The sequence below is a fragment of the Heteronotia binoei genome, chromosome 4, assembly GCF_032191835.1.
Source record: "Heteronotia binoei isolate CCM8104 ecotype False Entrance Well chromosome 4, APGP_CSIRO_Hbin_v1, whole genome shotgun sequence".
Lineage (NCBI taxonomy): Eukaryota > Metazoa > Chordata > Lepidosauria > Squamata > Gekkonidae > Heteronotia > Heteronotia binoei.
Genome location: NC_083226.1, coordinates 115429219 through 115452798, shown reverse-complemented (window position 1 = coordinate 115452798; position 23580 = coordinate 115429219).

Sequence of the window (23580 nt, the reverse complement as noted above, 5' to 3'; positions counted from 1 at the left end):
ACACCCAGATACAAATATTTCTCTGACATGAGGCATGGATTTTTTTTGCTAGGGGGTTGAATGGGGTATAAATTGAGATGAGGAGGAAGAGGAGGAAGAAGAGGAGGAGTAGGAAGAAGAAGACCGTAGATTTATAACCCATCCTTCTCTCTGAATTAGAGTCTCAGAGCGACTTACAATCTCCTTTATCTTCTTCCCCCACAACAGACACTCTGTGAGGTGGGTGGGGCTGAGAGAGCTCTCCCTGAAGCTGCCCTTTCAAGGACAACTCCTGTACTTAGCATCTTGAATCTAAATTCTGTTTTACCTGTAACTGATGAAGGGTGCTTGTACACAAAAGCTTATACCTAGGCTAGAATGAAACTTCGTTGGTCTTAAAGGTACTACTGGTCAAACTTTATTGTTTCAAAACAACACAGCTACTCACCTGGATCGAAATAGAACAGTGTGCATGCACATGAAAGCTTATACCTAGAATTAAACTTGGTTGATCTTAAAGGTGCCATGGGCTCCACTTTGTTCTGCTGCTTCTGACCGACATGGCTACCCCACCTGATGTGTTCTGGATATCAAAACCTTAGTAATTAATTTAGAATCCAATGGCACAGTAAAAAAAATTGCAGATCAGAATTACCTTTCAAGCATTCTTCTTCAGCCCCCTAGGCCGGTCAGATCTGTTCCTCCTCCATGGATCTAGCAGCAAAAGACCTTTCCTTTCCCCAGTCCCCCCTTCCCTTATTTTTCCTGTCTCCAGAGATAGTGTGTGTGTGTGTGTGGGGGGGGTGTTTATCTATTCTATTCCTGCTCTGCTAGCTCATTAGCATTTGTAAGAAGGTATAGGAAATCACACCACTGATGTTTTCAACCTAGAGGAAAAAACATCAACGGAGTTTGTCACTATTTGGTTGCTTGGTTGCCGAGCCCTGAAGTCCTGTACTGATTGTCGGCAGGGGCTGAGCCCTGGGTGGGAAACTCCAGGGGGTGCTTGAGCCCTCCAGCCTCCATGTAGTTTACGCCTATGACTGTTACTCCAGCCCTTGCTAAAAAGTCCCATATTGATACTAATAGTGGAACGGCAGTTCTAGCTTGCTTTCCCCCCTCTCAGTTTGCAAAAGAAAGAGAACAGCAAACCACAACAAGGAGAAGTGGCAAACATAGAGTTTTCAGCAGAAAGGTAAATATTTTTTAGTGTCAGTCACTTGTCAGTCAATCACTGTAAGAGCATTGAAGAGCAGGAAAATGGCCCTTTTCAAAATGCCTTTGTATTCTGTTTTAGTAACTGGTTGCTAGTGGATTTTTTTTTATCACACAAAGAGAAGTTTGCCTCCCTGAGATATATACCTGCACTCCACTTGGCAACAAGTCATTTGCCAACAAGTCATATCTGGTCATGGACAGGTTGCATGGATGGGTGAACATCAGGATGTTTGCTACAGACACCTTAGGTTGCCAATGTCTGTCACACCAATCACTGATTCCTTGAGCACCTGCTGCCCAATGAGCTTCTCTCCTCTTGTTTCCAGGTAATAACAGCCACAATCTTACTGTGAGAGGATGGCTCCGAGAGTGTCTACCGTGTGCAGCGTGTATACTGCTTTGGCATGCAGCAAGGCCCAGTGATAGCCGGCCTGGTGGCCCTGACCCTGCCTGCCACTACTGCCAGTGCCACCCCCACCTTGCACTGCCTGCAGCTCTCTGGGTTGCCACCAATGCTCAGTCAGGGAGAGATATCCCTCGAACACATGTTGGGAGCTCCAGTTACCTGAGGTAAAATGCACAGTCCCCCCGGCAGCATGGGACAAATGCGCCTTCACCAGAGATCTGGTCGCCCTGAAAACAGCTGCCACAATGGTCCTGCTAATGGTGGTTCTAGCAGGAACTTTATACCAGGGCACCAGGTACTTGAGCAACCCTAGCACCCCAGGATTCTCGCCCACTGAAAATAGAAGCCCATGGTCGATCGACCTGGCATGGTTCCAGGCTATCACCCTCCTGCCATACCTGATTCCCCCTCTTGGCACACAGGTGCCACTCCCACCAAACATCTCAGGCAGAGATGGCTGGTGTCCCTGCACTGCCATGGAACTCTCCTGGAGAGCTCTGGAGGTAGTCGCGATGGGACAGACCTCCTGGCTGGGTGGTGTTGGCAACTTGGTGCTTCTGCAGTTGATTCCACATCTTCCCCAGAGTCAGGTGAGCAGGGTCCCGCCTACAACTGATCCATGCCCTACACAGCTGGCACTGTGCATAGTGTGGATCCTCCATAAGTTGGAAATGCTTCTAGACTTTGGAGGTGTATGGAAGCTTGAGTGTCCGGATCCACCTCCTGTGTGGGGCTCGGGGCAGACACATCGTGTCTCGGGGTTGCAGGAGGGGCTGGCTGCCGGGGGGAAGTGGGCGGAGATGGAGGCACCTCATGTGTCTCCATCTCTTCCCCCTCCACCCCAGGTGGCCTCCCCTCCTGGCCATCCCCTGAAGGACTGCTGGTGCCCAAAGGAACCGAATAAGGGGGCTGGTCCTCCTCAACCAGCTTCTCCTCCAGCTCTTGCATGACACTCTGCACCCTCCTTGGGGTGATTGTTTTGGACAGAAAACTGTCCCCAAAGCTCATCTCCAAGGAGGGCTGCTCTTGGTGCCCCTCCTCCAGCTGCTGAGGTTGAGGGACATCAGCTGGAGGAGAGACTGCCCGAGCAGCAGACCTCTGCTCAGTGCCAGCACCTAATGTCACCTCTGCTGGAGGTGCCCCAGCAGAAGCCTCGATGAAGGACCCAAGGCGGGCCTTCCTCTTCATCACACTCCAGCCAGAGGTTGGAGTGCTGGAAAGCGGCTGTGGAGTGGCCCTATGCACAGGTGGGGGGGAGACCTGGGTCCTCCCCCTCCCCTCCACCCCTCTAGACTTCTCCTTGGCCTTGCCCCCAGGGCCCCTCTTCTGCTGCCTGTCTCTCATGTCATCCTTGGTCAGTCTCACACAACCTGAACTGAGAGTGGGTTTTTTTTACAAACCTAACTCACTGCACTGTACCCTGAACCAACAGGTGCCTGTCAAGCATTGTGAATTTTCTATTTGTTATAATTGTCAGATCATAGAATTGTTACTAACCATGAATTATATTCAGGCACATCAAAGTAGCAAACCCCCTCCATTTCTTCTTTCGCTTTTACTAACAAATGCAGGAATGTCCTCTTTGAAGATAAGACCTCCTGGGACTCATTCCCAGGCCCGGTGAGGCCTGGACCCAGGATGCACCAACCGCAATAGAGATAAGGAAGTTAGAGTGTGAATTTCACACGTGAATGTAGAATTGTTTATAGAACCTTTGATGTGCCATTTTAAAGCATGTATTCTGTTGTTACTAAGTATCAGTTCCAATACCTAGCTCAACTGAGCCATATGGATTATCAACTTTGTTTCAAAACCCAAGGACTGGTTATTTTTAAATCTCATGCTTGACATTTTGGAACTGATCCTTTATTAAGAGGTCATCTGATCTGGCAACTTTAAGCCGGATAGCTGAAAGAGCACCAGATAACAGAGAACCTACTGATCTGTTCACTCAAAGGAATCGAGGTGTGGACTCCCCCCTGGCACATCGTTGGGACTCAGAGAGTCGGGGGTCTGGGTCCCCTTTGCACGTACAACAGCTGTTCATCACCCCTAAGAAGTGAGCACCACATACCTCCACAACCCTGATGGATGAAGCACCAGCATGCCATGAGGTCATCCTGTTGAGGCCAGTGCGAGGGGGCAATGGTGGTGGAAACCCAGGTAAGAGAGGGGACAATTGCCCCATGGGGGACCAGGATGAACGGTGTGTACCCAGACCGGACAATGACCATCCCATGGGATCTGAGTTGGAGGAGGAAAATAGAAGTCCCCCTAAAGAGACGGACATTCTAAAGACCGTGAGGGGAGAGATGACAACCATGGTGAGAGAGCGACGGGACGAAATACAAGCGAACGCCACCTTCATGGCGTGAGAGATGCAGAGGCAGATCGATCGGCTACTGCTGCACGACTTCGGGAGAGCTCCACCGGCCCCGCCCGCAGTGCCGGCACCACCAGTACCACCGCCGGCACCGGCACCTCAAGTGCCCCCGGTGGTACCAGCCCCACCAGGGGCCCAGCACCACCGCTGGGATCCCCAGCCCCTTGAGACTACGTAAGGGGCCGAGAATTGGACGCCACCTTCGATGGCGACCCAGAGGAAGTGGAGTACTTCACCATTCAAGCAAATAGCTACATGCATTATTGGGGGAACACGTTCCCTGATGACTTTAGCTGAGTGGACTACCTCGGGTCCAAGCTGAAGGGGGCAGTGAGACGATGGTATGTGAGTCTGTACGAGACGAGGGGGCCCGAGCTAGACACCGTGGCCGGGTTCCTGCAGGTGCTGTTAACTCAATACGAAGATCCCTCCAAGAGACCCGAGCCATCATGGCCTAACGTGACATGCAACAAGGGGTGAAGTCAGTACAAGAGTACATGGTCGACCTCAGAGCACAGTCAGCCAAGGTTCGAGGCTGGAGCGAGATGATAAGGATTGAAGAGTGCTATTGAGGGCTAAATGCGAGCCTACTAGACTGGATATTTGTTTTTTTGTGCCATTAACATTGCTAAATCTAAATCTTAAACGCTTTATCCATGCCCGAGCTCTAAGTGACTCAGGGTGTACATGGGAAATTATCACCCCAAAATTAGTGGATGCCTTGGGGTTAGCTCAGAAACCTGTACCCCACCCGATCCAATTCAAACAGATGGATGGGTCAGTTATGAGGGGAGAACCCTGTTTGGAGGAGACCCAGGGAGTACCGGTGGGGATAGAGGATCACTGGGATGTAGAGATGTTCGTGATTTCCCCCTCCTCCTCCTTTGACATAGTGTTGGGATTCGGATGGTTAGCCAAGCACCAATCGGATATACAATGGGTGGATCAAACAATAGACTTTACCGACCAAAGGTGCAAACACCACCGCTGGTTAGGGGCATGGGGGCCTAACCCTCTTCCCCGAAATGAAAAAAATGTGTGTGTCGGTGGAAGAGGTCCAATCTATCCCCTGAGAGTACAGAGACTTGCGTAGAGTATTCAGCGAGGAGGTGAACGAGCTCCCTGCCCACCAAAGCACCGACTGCGCCATTGAACTAATCCCCGGGCAGGAGCTGCCCAAAGCCAAACTATACTCCATGGGGTGGGCTGAGAAGGCAGAACTAAGAAAGTTCATAGACAAGAACTTCAAAAGAGGCTTTATCAGGCCAGCTACTACTCCACATGCAGTGCCGGTACTCTTCCGGAAGAAGAAAGACGGGAGCCTTAGACTTTGCACAGATTTTCGTGGGATAAATGGGATTTCAATGTCCAACGCTTATCCCATCCCCCTGATCTGAGATCTACTGAGCATAGTGTCTGAGGGGTCCATTTTTACAAAACTGGATCTGAGGGATGCATACTTTAGAGTGCGGATCAAAGAGGGGGACAAGTGGAAAACTGCATTCAACACTCCAATAGGGCAGTTCAAGTACCTCGTGATGCCTTTTGGATTACAGGGCACTCTGGGAGTGTTTATGAACTTTATTAACGAAGTCTTGAGAGAGTACCTGTACAAGAGGGTGGTGGTGTACCTGGATGACATAATTATCTACTCAAAGGACATAGCCTCCTATGTACAATTAGCGAGAAAGGTGCTCACCACCCTATACGAGCACAAACTGTATGCAAAATTATCCAAGTGTGAGTTCCACCAGACTGAGCTGGACTATCTGGGATTCAGAGTGTCCGGGAAAGGACTCGCTATGGATCCTGCCAAAATACAGGCTGTATTGGATTGGGCACCTCCGAGGACACGTAGACAGCTACAATCATTCCTCGGGTTCGCAAATTTTTACAGAAATTTTATTCAAGGGTTCGCTCAAGTAATGTTACCTTTGACAGATTTGCTTAAGGCTAGGCGAAAAAACCGGGGGCAAAACTGGCGTGGACCCCCACCTGCCAAAAGGCGTTTGAAAAACTTAAGCGGTTGTTCACAAGCGAACCGGTGCTGGCCCATCCCAATGAACTTAAGCCCTTCATGGTTTAATGTGACACCTCCGATGTAGCTGTGGGAGCCATATTGATGCAGAAAGACTTAGAGGGGAGGTTACGACCATGTGCCTACATTTCTAAGAAATTCTCCCAAGAGCAGCGGAATTGGTCGGTGTGGGACAAAGAGGTGTTCGCAGTAACGTTTGCTTTAAAAACATGGAGGTCCTGGCTAGAGGGGGTGAGAGTACCATTTGAGATCTGGACCGATCATAAGAACCTAGAGGCACTAACTGGCCACAGGAAACTAACTGAAAAACAAATTTGGTGGGCGGGATTCTTTGCAAAGTTTGACTTCACCCTGAGACACATACCCGAGTCAAAAAACTTCTTAGCCAACGTGCTATCTAGACTGCCCCAACACGAGAGTCAGAGGGAGGAGGTGGTGGACTCCATCATTCCCCCCAGCACCATAGCAGGCGCAGTGACCACCAGGTCAGGGAAGAAACGGGGAGCACCAGAACCATGGGGGGGGGCAATAGACTGATCGAAGAGACAGAATGAAAAGGCGAAGGAAGATCCAAAGGACTGATTAAAGGGGCGGGGGGGGGGGGTTGGTACCACAATGGGAAATTGTATGTGCCAAAAACACTGAGGCAAGAGGTTTTACAACACTGCCATTGCAATAAACTGTCAGGTCACTTTGGGTACGTGAAAACGTTACACCTAGTCAATAGACAATTCTGGTGGCCTCAGATAAAAAAAGACATTTCAGAATTTGTGACCACTTGCCCGGTGTGTATAATGGCAAAGAAACAAGGTGGGAAACCCCCCGGCCTCCTTCAGCCCACTCCCATTGCGGAACGCCCTTGGTCCGTGGTCTCTATGGACTTTATAGTGGAATTACCAGCTTCTCAGGGCAAGACTGTAATATTGGTGGTGGTGGATACTTTCTCAAAGCAAGCCCATTTCATTCCCTGTAAGAAATTGCCTACAGCAAAGAAGCTTGCCTAATTGTTTTTCCAACACATTGTTATGGTCCACTCATTCCCTGATAAGGTCATTAGTGACCGTGGCATGCAATTCATTGCTAACTTCTGGCAGGAGTTTTGTAAACTGACAGGCATGGAACAGGGGTTAAGCTCTGCCTATCACCCGCAGACGGACGGACAGACAAAATGTGTAAACACGCTTCTAGAACAGTATTTACGGTGCTATGTGAACTTCCAGCAGACTAACTGGGTGGAGCTGTTACCGTTCGCAGAATATGGATACAATAACAGTCTCCACAGCTCAACCAAAGCAACTCCCTTCAAAATTGTAAATGGCTATGAGGGAAAACCATTCCCACTGTTGCCCAGCGGCAGTGGGGACAAGCCCCCCACCTCCTGTCAGCAATGGTGGGAAACGCTAGGGAAAGGGTGGTCCATAATTCAAGAAAACCTGGAAATGGCCAAACGGGATTACAAAGCGCATTACGACAAAAAACATGTCCCGGAATGGGATTTTAAAGTAGGAGAAACTGTATTCCTGTCTACAAAGAACTTGCCTTTGCCACAGACTTCCAGGAAGCTCACGTACAAATACTTAGGGCCATTCAAAATAAAGAGGGTGATAAATAAAGTGACAGTAGAGCTGGAATTGCCAAAACTGTTTAGTAAAATCCATCCTGTTTTCCATTGCAGCCTTCTTCAGCAAGATCCGGGGGCTACAAGCTGGCACCCTCGCCATGAGGTGCAGGAGATATTGGATGTGAGAGACGAAAGGGGGGTACTGTACTTCTTAGTACGCTGGAAGTATTTTCCCCCCAGTTGTGATGAATGGGTAAAAGCATCCGACCTCCGGGCCCCCTCCTCCTTAAAAGATTTTACCTGCTGCACCCAGACAAACCCCGAGCAAGAGCTTAGGGGGGGGGGCAGTATGTCAAGCATTGTGAATTTTCTATTTGTTATAATTGTCAGATCGTAGAATTGTTACTAACCATTAATTATATTCAGGCACATCAAAGTAGCAAACCCCCTCCATTTCTTCTTTCGCTTTTACTAACAAATGCAGGAATGTCCTCTTTGAAGATAAGACCTCCTGGGACTTATTCCCAGGCCCGGTGAGGCCTGGACCCAGGATGCACCAACCGCAATAGAGATAAGAAAGTTAGAGTGTGAATTTCACACGTGAATGTAGAATTGTTTATAGAACCTTTGATGTGCCATTTTAAAGCATGTATTCTGTTGTTACTAAGTATCAGTTCCAATACCTAGCTCAACTGAGCCACATGGATTATCAATAAACCAAACTTAACCCAAGGACTGGTTATTTTGAAATCTCATGCTTGACAGTGCCCTGACTTCTTTTTAAAAACCCTCCCACCCAAACTTGTTTGTTTGTTTTTCTGGTCCCTAACCTGTCTTTCTTTGGGTTGGGGTAGTAGTGATCTGGTAAAGTTTAGGAGACTAGGTAATCCTGCCTCTAACTGGCTACAGTTTTTAAAAGGCTACCTTGAGATGAAGGCAATCCTTGTTATATCCTCCTAGTGAAATTTCTCCTAACTAGATCCTGGGACAAACCGGATTTCCTTGCAAACTAGAAATCAGGTGTTCCCTATAACTTGAGAGAAGCTGTGGTTTACCCTATGGAAATCTAAGGATGCACTAGCTTTCAGTGGCTGAAAGCAAGATGCACTGCAACCCTAGTCTCTTTAAAAGGGAGCCTGATGTAACCTAGTAGTCACGCTGCCTTTTATGAGAAACCTAAAATCTTTTTAAATCGCCCCTATCTGGCCTAGCTAAATTTTGAAAGAAGATAAAGCCCTAAACTGGATTAATTTTTTTTTAAATTTCAGAAAACACAAACTCTAAAAACACCCTTATTAGTGGGGCAGCCTATTTAGTGGCTCTAGGCAAACCGAAAGCAGCCCCAGACTCCAAAAAACAACTCTATAAAAACCCCATCCCACACAGCACACACACCAACCAGAGGTAATTTAAAAAAACAAAATGTGACAGAAAGAAACTTAACTTTTAACCCCCCCTCTCCCAAAACCAGAACCAGGAAAAAGGACAACAGGAAAAAAAAGGCCAACAAACTCAACTGTTAAAAAAGTGGCCTTTTCAACAATAAGAAACCTCAGGCCAAATCAGTCAACAACACCCCCCCCCCCCCCAAAAAAAAAAAACAGAACCAGGAAAAGGGACAACAGGAAAAAAAGGCCAACAAACTCAGCTGTCAAAAAGTGGCCTTTTCAACAATGAAAATTAGACCAAACAGCACTCCCCCAAGAACCAGAACCAGAAGAGAAAAGGAACAACAGCAGCACAACACAACAGCAACAAATTAAACACAGAATCCATTTAAAACAGTGAAAAACTTAACTTTTAACAATACAGGAACTTTACCAGCCCTTCCACCCCAAAAAACCCTTCACCCTAACCCCAAGAAATCCAAGCCACCCAAATCAAGAAAAGTAAAAGGACACTGCACTTTTAAAAGTCCTCTCACTAAAGTAAGATATGGGCAAATTGGCCATCAGCTACACAACAGCCCTGCAAAGCATGCATTTGCAATGCATCTTGCAAATGCACACTTTGGATTGGCTGCTGGGGCTCCTCTTCCCCTCTCCCTCTCATTCCAGGGAGGCTATGGGAGAGGCGGGAAAAGGCTTCCAAAGGCGGGAAAGGAGGCAAGCAGCTCCCCTGAATCTGCAGAAGCTCCTTTCCCGCCTTTTCCATTGTCTTCCATATACTTCCAAATATATATTCGGAAGTATACGAGGAGCCATATACGGCTCCCGTTTAATGGGCTGAAAATGGATTCGGAAGTATACGGCACTGTATACTTCCAAATCAGGGGTTATTCGGGGTCGATTCGGTTTGGCTGAACCGAATGCACACCCCTAGTTCATATTACTGCTGGTTTCTTTCATCTCAATGGAATTTTCAGTGATAAAAGTATCTTAAGAGTGGGGCCAGCCTGCCTGCAATATATTTCCCTTCCAGCAGCCTTGTTACTTATCATACCAACAGTTCTTTTTTTCAGAGATTCTAAATCTACTGAATATGACAAGACATAAGGTTTCAAAATGATCCACAACTAAAAATGTCCATTAGCAAATTAACTGTCATCAGAGAAGTTAAAATATTCACTTAAGGTGGGCAAAGGAGGGGGGAAAGAAAAGAAAAACTAGTCTATTTACTAGTCCCTTGAAAGCTTAGTAGAAACATATTTCTTTCTCCATTTGAATAATCCCTGCTAAAATGTCTGTGTCTCCAGGTAAAGCAGATTAAAACTGGCAAGCATAGTAAATATATTAACATCTGCATGGACTGGGTGGGGGGAGTTGTAAGACATGCTGAAGACATGTCAGCATGTCATTTCCCCTGAAACATGTGGTCTGTAAACTGTCTGGATTCCAAACCATTTTTGGCAATATATTCCTGCTACACTAGTAGGAAGAAGTCAGCAGTCACAGTTCATTTGCTGAATGACATGCCCTGACTAGCTTCTATCAGGCTAGAGAATAGATCCTAGTCTCCATTATTCTTTCAGGCACACAGGGCCGGCTCTTCCGCTAAGCAAACTAGGTGGCTGCCTAGGGCGCCGAGAGGGTGGGGGTGAAAAATTGGGCTTCCCACCCCCTCCCAGTGCCCCAGGCATGCACCTAGTTTGCCTTTCTCCTCTGCCCCCACCACTACTGCTGCCCACCATTGCCGCCTGCATCTCCATTCCCTCCCCTCCCCTCCATGGCCCTGCGCCCCCGTGCCTCCCTCCTCCCTGCTTTGGCTTCGCACCCCCCACACCTCCCCATCACGCCTCCTTCTCCTCCCTCCCTTCAGACTTTTTCTCACCCACCCCATGCCAATTTCAACGCTGGAACCGGCTCTAGCACCGCGTTCCGGCTCTCTAAAGCCCCTCTCCCCGGCCGAATACTCGAATCATGGGTAAAACCACGCCGCAGGGCCGGGCTGCACTCACCATCTCTCAGGAATAGTGTCTTGAAAGGGCAACCCCCACTGCCTCCTCTCCCATCCAGGAGGTGGGGAGGGGAGGAGTCAGTGGCAGAGGGGGTCGCCCTTTCAGGACGCTGTTCCTGAAAGACGGTGAGCGCAGCCCAGCCTTGCAGCGTGGTTTTACCCACGATTCGAGTGTTCATCCAGGAAGGGAAGACTTTAGAGAGTTGGAACGTAGCACTAGAGCCAGTTCGGGTGTTGAAATTGGCACAGGGTGGGTGGGAAAGGTCTGAAGGGGGGAGGAGGAGAAGGCGCGGCAGGGAGGCACGAGGGGGGCATGGAGCCGTGGCGGGGAGGGGGGAGGTGCAGGGGTGCTTGGGGGGTGCCAAGCAGTGAGTCTGTTTAGGGCGCCATGGGGCATCGGGTTGCCCCTGCAGGCACAGTAATATCCAAGTGGTGGCTGGGAAATATTAATGCTAATGGTGGGAGGAACTTTGTGAGTAGATCTGTGTATACGTTGGGAAAGCAGGTAAGAACAAGAGGTTAATTGGGAAGTCTCCTGTCTAAGATCCTCAGGCTTATCTCCCAGTTAATCTAGAGGTCCCCAACTTTTTTGAGTCTGTGGGCATCTTTGGAATTCTTACACAGGGTGGCAGGTGCAACTATAAAATGGCTGCCACAGGGGGCAGAGCCACACAAATAAACAGAGAGAGAGGAGGAGGAGCTGCCTAAATGTAGGGGAAGAAAATGGTATTTGTCACTTGGGCTATGATCACACATGCTAAATAAAACAGTTTCAATGCACTTTCAAACTGAATTTTGCCAGTTCACACAGTAAAATCCAGTTGGAAAGTACATTGAAAGTGGATTGAAACAGCATTATTTAGCATGTGTGATTGCAGCACTGGAAAGAGTAGTGAGTAAGAAAAACACCAACACTATGATTATTGTATATGGAAGCTGTGTCTTTAAGAGACAGGCTTAGGTCCTAAGCGGAACTCCCTCTCTTCATATGAATGGGGGTGTCTTCTAGAATATACTGGTTAGAACTGGGCTGTTGGTAGTTAGGACTCCACCATTGTTGCATATGAGTTGTTCCCTGCCTTGCTGTTCTGCACATTAAAAGTGTTGAAGACATCCTGCTTGTTGCATGTCTGTTATGCATGAGATTCCATGTTACCAATGGTGTTCCTGCCTGGCTGATTGGAGCCTGAAGGAATGAGCTTGGGGACTTAGGAACAATGGGTAGTAGGATCCAATCCAAACTGCCCTGCTCCAATCACAGGCCTCCTGATTGTTTGAAGAGTCTCACCTAGCAAATTTCTTGAGGCTCTGCCACTTGTCTTCTAAGGAATGAAAAACCTGACACTTCTAGGAGCAGCTACTGGGAGATAGAACACAACCACCAGTTAATATTCTCTCATTTTCTGATGCTCATTTCCTATTCTTTACTCTGTGCAAAATACACTGGGTAAGGTCAGACAACTCACTTCCACCACTACAGTTATCTTACTTTAAGCGGCAGAGCCTCAAGAAATTTGCTAGGTGAGATTCTTCTGGTGTATAAAGATGACAGTCCACTCTACTTCTTGTGGAAAATGAATGAAGGGAATTTTAATCCACTGAGCTCAACATCCCATGGTTTGTAATGGAAAGCATTCAGTTCAAAGACATAAATACACAAAGGTTTATGACATAAAGCTGAAAGGAAGTTAAGAATAATCTAAAATAGAATGGTTACAGTCCAATAATCTAGAAAATGTTTGCACAATTCATGGTGTTACTGTTAGGCTTAAATGTTGCAGGAAGTTAATTTTTCCTTCTATTATCTGTTTTTATGTTGTTTTTAAATGCAACAAATCTGAGTATACAATAGCTATATTCACTCCCTGCCACTTTATAACTCCTTTCTGTTTCATTTTCTACCGTGTCGGTTATCTCACATATTGGTATTTTACTCTTTTTTTCTAATGGAAAAAAGCCAGCTGACAAAAACCCCCACCAAACCCTGTGATCAGACTGTCAGCAACGATTTGTTTTCTTTATCTCATTTTTTTATACCCTTATAACCTAACAATTTTCAAAGTGGTTTAGGGGCTATTCCATTAAACTATCTCTATAAACTGTGAAAAGAACAATTATTAGAAAGTAAAATTGTATATGTGACAGCATAAAAACAGCAGCAAGAAATTCAGAAATCACTGTCCTAGATAAAGCTCTATTTTAATATTAAAGTAATAGCCTTCACACATATTTGGTAAAATACCAGTAATGAGGACAAATGGACTTCTTAGGAAAGGGTCTTCTACAGTGTTGTGGCTCCCTCCCAACTGCTCACTTGCCCCATCATCTTGGGGTCTCAGTTCTGCACATCAGGGCTGCAAGGAACAAGGCCCATTTTAAGAATTGCCTGCTTTAATTTTTTTTTAACCTTGAGGTAAATGTTGTTAGCCTGCCACTACAAGAAGAACTTTCTGTTTCCATCAACTTTAGTATGGACCAGTCCCCTCCTGGTCATTTCTGATTCTCTAATTAGAATGTAGGCTTTCATAATATTTTTATTTTTACATAATAAACAACATAAGGACAACAACACAATAACAATAACACAAATGTTATAACAATGCAAAAAAAACAATAAATGAAAAATACACATCAACAAACATTTCGGGCGAAGAGAACTTTGATCTGGTTCTTCTTCTAAGTTCATCTCTCAGTTTCATTAAAGCTTCTCTTCCATCACCCCTATTACTACTATTTCTGCATGTTCAACCAATCATACATGGGCTGCCAAACCTCTTTACATTTATTTAACTTTGTTGCAAACAATTTGGTTGAGAGAAAGTCCATTTCAGCTATTTCCAACACATTTTGCACAAATTCTTCTTTTTTAGGTATTTGTGGTGTCTTCCAGTACCTAGCATATATAATTCTTGCTGCCATAGTTGTGTGAACCAAAAATCTAGCTTGTGTTTTAGAAATAGGATTTTGACATATACTCAAAAGATAAAATTCGGGTAGGTGGTTTATATATATTTTAATTTTTTTTTTTTTGTAGCCAGGTGTGAACTTGAGTCCAATAACTTCTCGCCCTTTCACATTGCCACCACACGTGATAAAACGAGCCAATTGTTTTCTGGCATTTCCAACATCTATTAGAAGTGTTCTGATATATCTTGGAGAGCTTCTCAGGAGTAATGTACCACCTATATAAATCATCTTATATATGTTTTCTTTGAGAGCAGAGGATCTAGCCTTTTTTATGTTTGTTTTCCATAGCTTCTCCCAATCTTCTAATGCAATTGTATGACCAATATTCTGCATCCATTTAACCATGCAATTTCTTCTTGCATTCTTAATTCTAGAAGTAGATTATATATTTTCGCAATCAATTTCTCTTCAGTACCAATCCAAATTAGGTCTAAATCATTTGTTTTCCTTTCAAATCATAATATCTTGTCCTTCGTGTATCTTGACTGGATTTGTGTCTTTGTCCACCAATTCAATTGCAAACCTGGATCGATCTTCAAATTTGCTTGGCTATCCAATAATGTATGGTAAGTTGGTACTTCATCCCAGTTCAACAAATTGGGGTGTATCAACACTTCAAGTGGGGATAACCACCTCGGCACCTTATTGAAAAATTGTGGTTTTATCCATTGCCAAGTTTTGTATAATGATTTCCTAATTTCATTTCTGTTAAATAAACTTTTTCGAAGGAGGTTGGTACCACATGTAAAAGTGCCATCCTTGTGGAAGGTCTGCAACTTCTACAACCAATGTTTTTTTGTTAGCTAGTGTGAACCAATCTTTAAGCCACACCAATGAGCAGGCTTTGTGATATAGCTGCCAGTCCGGAAGGCCAAGACCCCCTCTCTGCTTGACGTCTTGTAATACTTTCTATTTAATTCTAGGCCTTGTTCTGCAAAATGAATTTTGAAATCAGAGTGTTCAACTGCCGAAAAAAGATTTCTGGAAGGCCTATAGGAATCATTTGAAACAAGAACAATTACCTTGGGAGGACATTCATTTTAACAGTCACAATTCTTCCTAGAGGAGACAATGGTATATCTCTCCACTGCTCTAAATCCTTTTTAATCTCTTTTAGGAGTTTATCATAGTTGTCAATTTTCAATTTTCTAATTCCAGCCATAATATAAATACCTAAATATTTCACCTTTTTCTCATGTCCAAAGCCTGATTTAATTTCCAATTCTTTTATTTGTTCTTTTGTCATGTTCTTTGCCAAAAACTTAATTTTCTTGTAATTAATTTTCAAATCGGCAATTTGACCATATTGGATCAATTTATTTTTCAAAATTTCAATTGAAGAATTCGGATTTTCCAAAATAAACACTACGTCATCTGCAAAGGCCTGTACTTTGTACTGTTCCCCTTTTATTTTTAGACCATTAATCTTGGATTCTTCTCGTGCAGATTGAATCAAATATTCCAGCGATAACACAAACAACAATGGAGACAAAGGACACCACTGCCTAGTACCTTGTTTAATATTTATTGGTTTTGTCAATGTACAATTGATGTTTACTCTTGCTGTTTGTTTTGTGTAAATAGCTCGGACCATACTTTTAAAATACGACCAAGTCAATCTTTTCCGAACATTTTAACATAAAGCTCCAGTTGACATTATCGAAAGCCTTTTCTGCATCCAAAAAAATACAAGCAGCTTGTTTGCCTGGGTTCTCATAGTAATATTCCAGAATGTTTTAAATATTTCTTACATTCTGCCTCATTTGTCTCCTTAGTAGAAATCCAGTTTGATCTTCCTCCATTATCTGCGACAATACTTTCTTGAGCTTTTGTGCTAAAATGGTGGCGAAAATTTTATAATCAGTATTCAAAAGCGATATTGGTCTGTAATTTTTTTATCTGTAGGTTCAGATCCCTCTTTATGAATCAAGGATATCATGGCCTCATTCCAAGAGTCTGGGACTTTACCTGTACATTCTATACCTTCTATTACTTTTTTTATAAGGAAGCAGGAGTTGTTCTGAAAATTTTTTGTAAAATTCCATTGGTATGCCATCCAAGCCTGGAACTTTATTGTTTTTCTGTGTTCTTATTGCATCAACAATTTCTTGGATTGTTATCTTTGTATTTAGAATCTCTTTTAATTTTGTGGGAGTTTTTTTCACTTTAATTCTCTCCATATATTCTTCTTGTTTTTCCTCTGAAATTTCTTGTTTTGCATATAATTCTTGATAAAAATTCCTAACAATTTGTTCCATTTGTTCTCTTTCCCAAATTTCCATCTGATTTCCATTCTTCAAGCATTTTATCATCCTTCATTCTTTTTCTTTTTTTAATCTTTAAGCCAACCACCTATCAGTTTTATTGGTGTTTTCAAAAATAATCTTCAGTGTTTTTGCATAATGGTATGTATCTTACTATATTCTCCAGTCTATTTCCTCTCTTGGGGCTAATCTGGTTAGATGAAATTCTTACGTTCTCTATTCTCCAAGCTCAACCCACTTGAGTCACGAAAGTGCTTACCAGCCTCAGCATGGGACAGATTAGAAATCAGGAAAGGGGGGCCTCCACCCCCCCTCCCTTATTCCAACCAACTCCCTTTGAACATATGAACATATGAAGCTGCCTTATACTGAATCAGACCCTTGGTCCATCAAAGTCAGTATTGTCTTCTCAGACTGGCAGTGGCTCTCCAGGGTCTCAAGCTGAGGTTTTCCACACCTATTTGCCTGGACCCTTTTTTGGAGATGCCAGGGATTGAACCTGGGACCTTCTGCTTCCCAAGCAGATGCTCTACCACTGAGCCACCATCCCTCCCCTCTCTTTGCTTCAGAGAGCCTTACTGGTTCTCTTTAGGGGGGCTCCCTTAGTAGGGGGTCCCCCCAAAGGCTAGCAATCAATGCACTCATTGAGGAGCCTCAGTTCTATACACTGTGTCACTGCGCCATTTTCCGGAAAAAAACTCTAATTAGAATGTAACATGAGCATGTGTATGTGTGAAGAGGGTTGCCATTCTTTTAACTTCCCTTTTTGTCTGACTGAGTTATCTGTTTCAGCACCACTTTCCCTTGTAGAGTTGTGATAAATGAGTGGCTGCCTGGTAGGTAGGTTTACTTTAAGAGATCTCTCTCCCAAACCCAGAAACTAGGTTTTTAAAAGGTAATTAATTATGCATATATTCTAGAAGGCACAAATATTTGGGAACAATCCAGTGAAAATAGTGCAGAACATAAGTAAAAGGAATAAAAATGCAGTTGCTAGCTAGATCTACTTGCCATCTCTTAACATCTTCCCCCTTTTGAGAGGGTCAAAGCCCTTGTCAAAAAGCATTCTGAGGTTTGTCCAAAGAGTTGCTGAAGTACCTAGTGCAGAGGGTGAAGGCCACCATAAAAATGCTATTTTTCTAGTGGATGAAAGTCTTGGATCCATCTAAGGTAGGGCTTCATTAATATCTTTCAAAATGGGAGGGTGTTTACTGCAACATTCCTTATTGCACTCTGTTACCTTCAGAAGTATTTTGTGAGAGACTGCTAAAGATGGATGACACTACAGTGTTGAACAGCTGTTTTTAATTAGCGTTTTTATTAAATATTTGTCTTGATCCAGACACTTCAAATCTCATACAATTACAGCATATTCAGTAAAATCTTGTCATGAAATTGAAGCAAACACATCAGCTGCATGATTGATTACACTCTATGGAAAGCATATGAGGATGCATGTTCCTACTCAAACTGTACAGTATGTTTGTGATAACATTGACTCTGAAATTTTTATTCCAAATGTTTCAACCTGAAAATACCTTTTAAGTTTTACGAAGCCTGCAGTTCTTTGTTTTCATACCATTTCCTTTCCCCTCATCCCAGATCTTCCTGTGAAATGAACACATACTTCAGTGGGCATCAGTAAATTGGTGTTATCTATATTTACATACACATGCATGAAAACATTGTACGTAAAAAAACCACACCCATGTATACTGCATACAAAAACTGTACAATGTCTATATAATACAAACAAATATATAAGCCCAATAGTGAACCCCTGAGAACCAAGACAAAAATATAAACAAATGGGGGGGGAAACCAAAGTAACATTCATTTATTCCTACATTAACCTACCTCTAGATATGTCGCTGTGGATATACATTAGGTATGCAATTCTTAATTCAGGAGGGGAATTCATGTACCGGTGAGACATTGTGTCCATAATGTGCAAAGGTGAGACAGAACAACAAAAGGCTGCTGAACTTTATTTGGTAAAAAATTGTCAGTCACCAGGGAGAGATGGCTAATTTAATTTTATCAGCTTAAATGAAAGTGAATTTAAATCAAGAGAGACTAATATGAATAGTAAATCTAATTGCAGATGCCTCAGTACATTATGTAGATAATAACAGCTCCCCTGTGGATAATACAGGACTTACTGAGAGAAGAGAAAATTATGCTCCCTCTTGCAATAATGAAAATGAACCTATATTAAATCTTATTCTTCAATCCATGGATTGAATGGGAAATGTCTTGTGCCCATTGTTTTTACTAATGCCATTCTAATAATCACATACAAATGAGCCTCTTTGCACATTAATTCATTATGACAAAAAGGAAAAAAAGTGCCTAGGTTCATCTAAAAGAGAATGTAGAAATGGTAGAGGGGAAAATACTGCCAGTGGAGTAAAAATTCTCCATCAACATTGCTAGGTTTTGATGCAGTTTATATAGAATTGTACAGGGATTTTTTTAAAAAGAAAAAGCCCAGCAGAAACTCATTTTCATATTAGACCACACCCCTTGACATCACCATTGTTTCACACTGGGCTTTTGTGTGGAAAAAGGCCAACAGGAATTCATTTGCATATTAGGACATACCTCCTGATGCCAAGCTAGCTGGAACTGTGTTCCTGTGTGTTCCTGCTCAAAAAAGCCCTGACATTGTAACTAATCAGATGGAGTTATTTTGACATACTTGTGTTTGTGACATGCTAGAGAGGAATGTAAAAAAAAAAAACCTAGCAGAATTTCTAAAAACATCATCCTGGCCTTGATAAAATAACTTTTCAATGTAGGCTTCCAGTTCATCTTCACACTGTTCCCAAGGATGCTCTGTTCCCACAGCTGGATCTGGGGGGGGGGCAGAGGGGGGTGCTTGCCCCAGGTGCCAATGGGGGGGCACCAAATTGGGTATGGAGTCCATTGTATTCTATGGGACCATAAAAAAGAATGGCCCATAAGGGGGCATCATTTTTTAAATTCCCCCCCTCAAAAAAATGTAGATCTGGTCCTGTCTGTTCCCCAGGAGCATCATTTCAGGCTTTACCCAGAGAGGGGAGAGGAAGAAGAGGAAGAATAAGAGCTGGTTTTTATAACCCTGCTTTTCTCTAACTTTTAAAGAGTCTCAAAATGGCTTACAATCTTCCTCCCTTCTTCTCACAACAGGCACCTTGTGAGGTAGGTGAGGCTGAAAGAGTTCTGAGAGAATAGTGACTGGCCCAAGGTCACCCAGCAGACTTCATAATGAGGAGTGGGAAATCAAACCCAGTTCTTATGATTTAAGTCTGCTATTCTTAACCACTAAATAAGGTAGTTGAAAGAGTGATAGCCAAACAGCTCCAGGTTTTCCTGCATGATTCCTCAACCCTGGATCCATTCCAGTTCCGTTTCTTCCTGGGTTATGGGACAGAGACAGTGCTGGGCACTTTTACTGATGACCTCTGGAGATACCTGGATTGAGGCATTTCAGCACTGCTGTTTTTTACTTGACTGCAGCACTCAGTATGGTCAATTACAATCTTATGGCCTATCTCCTCACTGATGTGGGGATTTGTGGGACAGCCTTGAAGTGGTTCATCTCTTTTTTTCATGGTTGGGGACAGAAGGTGGCATTTGGGGAGAGCGTCTCGTCACATTACCTTTTGGTATGCACTGGCCCACAAAGGGTGATTCTCTGTTCCATATTATTTAACATCTATATGTGCCTTCTTGGCCAGTTGGTCTAGAGCTTTGGGCTGGTAACACCCAGCTATATCTGTTAATGGATGGATGGATGGACACCACCACAGATATTTTGGCTATGGTTTTGGAGGCCATGGCTGGCTGAAATTAAATCCATCAAAAATGGAGGTCCTATGCCTGAACCGAGAGGGAATGAGATTGAAAATCCAATTCCTAACTCTTGACGGGGTGCTGTTAACAGTGCCAGCTAGGGTGGCCATAATTTCTGCAGGCCAGCCAGGGACACCTTGAGGGGGGAAGGAATGTGATGGAAACAGGAAGTGACGTCACTTCCGGCGATGTCACCTCCAGTGATGTCATGCCACCACCGGAAGCAGGAAGTGACATCACTTCCTGTGACATCATTTCCCCCGCACCACCTGCTGGAAACAGGAAGTGACATCACTTCCTGTGACATCATTTCCCCCACACCACCTGCCGGAAGCAGGAAGTGGCATCACTTCCTGTGACATCATTTCCCCCAAATGCCACTGCCAGAAATAGGAAGTGACTTCACAGCACTTCCTGTGACGTCCCCAAAAATCCCCCAAATATCACCGCCGGAAACACCAAGATTATTTATAGAGAGGGAAAGGGGGAAATAAAATTAAATAAAGCTCTTTTTTTACTTTTTTCAAAGTGAGAAGACTAGAGAGAACGGGTTCCATGCTGAGAAGCCAGTCAGATTCCAGTGAGATTCCAGTGGGACTGTGCTGCATAATGCAGCCTATTTATTTTGTCCTGTTTGCTTTGTTGGCTCTATCTGCGCCACCTTCATCACTTTCGGGGTGTGGATCCCCCAGTGGGGTGGTCTCCCGACTCCCTCCACCGGCTGTTTCTGATAGCCCTGCGCCCCCTCTTTCATTTGATATGTGTCCCGTGCGGGTGCCACCCTCCCGCCGGGAGATGCCGCAAAATGAGTCCCCTTGAGGCTTATGGCAGCAGGGCTCGGGGGAAGCGAGCTAGACTGCTGTTCTTTTGAGGGGTTATAGAGTGTTTTGAGCCCGTCCCTGTGGCATCAGTCCCATCATTGTGGGACCCAGGGGGCCAGCGCAGCGGCACGCCAAAGCAGCCTGTCACTAATAACACAGGTCGAGATGCAGGACAGGAACCCGGAAGTGACCGACAGGCTGCTTCAGCGTGCTGCTGCACCGGCCCCCTGGGCCCCACAACGATGGGACCGATGCCACAGGGACAGGCTCGAAACACTCTATAACCCCTCAAAAGAACAGCAGTCTAGCTCGCTTCCCCCGAGCCCTCCCTCCATAAGCCTCAAGGGGGCTCATTTTGCGGCATCTCCCGGCGGGAGGGTGGCACCCGCACGGGACACATATCAAATGAAAGAGGGGGCGCAGGGCTAATAGAAACAGCTGGCGGAGGGAGTCGGGAGACCACCCCACTGGGGGATCCACACCCCGAAATTGATGAAGGTGGCGCAGATAGAGCCAACAGAGCAAACAGGACAAAATAAATAGGCTGCATTATGCAGCACAGTTGAGAAAGTGCCATATCCCATATACTGATGAAGTAAATACAGGATTTGAGAACAAAATTGCACCAGAAGACACAAACACAAAGCTCCCTTACACTGAATCAGTGCTTGGGTCCACCAAAGTCAGTATTGTCTACTCCAGGGGTGGCCAGAGTTGCTTAACAAAAGAGCAACACAGAATAAAGGTCAGATGTTTGAGAGCCGCAAGACATGAACATCGGATATTTGAGAGCCACGGAAGGAAGGAAGGAAGGAAGGAAGGAAGGAAGGAAGGAAGGAAGGAAGGAAGGAAGGAGGGAGGGAGGGAGGGAAGGAAGGAAGGAAGGGAGGGAGGAGGGAGGGAAGGAGGGAAGGAAGGAAGGAAGGAAGGAAGGAGGGAGAGAGGAAGGAGGGAGGGAGGGAAGGGAGGGAGGGAGGGAAGGAGGGAAGGAGGGAAGGAGGGAAGGAAAGAAGGAAGGAAGGAGGGAGGGAGGGAGGGAAGGAAGGAGGGAGGGAGGGAGGGAAGAAAGGAGGGAGGGAGGGAAGGAGGGAGGAAGGAAGAAAGGAAGGAAGGAGGGAGGGAGGAAGGAAGGAGGGAGGAAGGGAGGAGGGAGGGAAGGAAGGGAGGAGGGAGGGAGGGAGGGAAGGAAGGAGGGAGGGAAGGAGGGAAGGAGGGAAGGAAGGAAGGAAGGCCGCCCCCTCCCGCCAGCCGCCCCCCCCGCTTTCGGCCCCCTCCCTTCCTGCCCTGCTTACCTTCTTCCAGGGCGGGTGGCGGAGGAGGCCCGCGTGGGGCCCGGCGGCGGTGGGGGAGGCCAGGGAGGCGGCGGAGAGGCCGGCGCTGGTCGCTGGAGGGCCTCCAGCGACCAGCGCCGGCCTCTCCGCCGCCTCCCTGGCCTCCGCCTGCAGTGGAGGCCCGCGCGCGGGGCCCGGCGGCGGTGGCGGAGGCCGGGGAGGCGGCGGAGAGGCCGGCGCTGGCCGCCTCCCCGGCCTCCACCACCGCCGGGCCCCGCACGCGGGCGGGGAAGGCGGCGAGTGAGGGAGGGAGCGTCCCCACGCATGCGCAGAGCCCGCCACACCGCTGCCAATCGCCCTGCGCACGCACGTGGACGCTCCCTCCCTCACTCGCCGCCTGCGCACGCGGCCCACCGGCTCTCTGGCTGGCTAAACCGGGACCTCTAATAGTCCCGGTATAGCCAGCCTGGGAGGCGGGAATTGGGGGCCAGAACCGGGACTTTCCCGGGTGACCGGACGGTTTGGCCACCCTAGTGCCAGCAGTAAAGAGTTTGGGGGTGATCTTGGATGCCTTGCTGTTGATGGAAGCCCAAATCACGAATGTTGCCAGATCAGCATTTTACCACCTTCACCACATCAGGTCTGGCTCCCTATCTCTCACCCCTGACATAGCCACAGTGATCCATGCAATGGTCATCTCCAGGCTGGATTACTGTAACTCTCTATATTCCATCTGGTCCAGAATGCAGCTGTGTGTGTTCTTACAGGAACATCATCAAGGGCACAAATACAACTAGTGCTCCAGCAGCTGCACTAGCTCCCAGTTGAATACCAGATAAAGTTCAAGGTTTTAGTTTTAACCTTCAAAGTCCTATGTGGTCTGAGACCAACATAATTTCAGAACTGTCTCTCCCAGTATGTCCCTCAGATATAGGGCTGCCAAGCCCCCAGGCCAGACAGGGGTTCTCCATCCCTGGAGGTTCCCAACCTCCCCTGACATTACAGGCACAATGACGTCACCCGGAAGTGATGTCATTGTGCTGGCGATGCTGCATGCTGGCTTCTCTAGGCGTTTCCAGGAAAACTCTATGGTTTTCCCGAACGCTCTAGCAATTGGGAGGGAAAACCCTATGGTACAAAGTCCCCTGCCAGAGATTGCAGGAGACTTGGCAGCCCTACTCAGATAGCATTATGCTTGATAGTTCAAGGTCTGCTGGTGATCCCTGGTCCTAAAGATGTCCACTTAGCCTCAACCAGAGCCAAAGCCTTCTCAGTTCTGGTGCCAACCTGATGGTACACTCTCCCTACTGAGATCCAGGCCCTGTGGGACTTAATGCAGTTCTGCGGGGCCTGTAAAACAGATTTTCCACCAGGCCTATGGCTGAGACAGCAAAGACCTATGTACATTGGCCTCCCCTACATTGTTGTCATCTGCATGG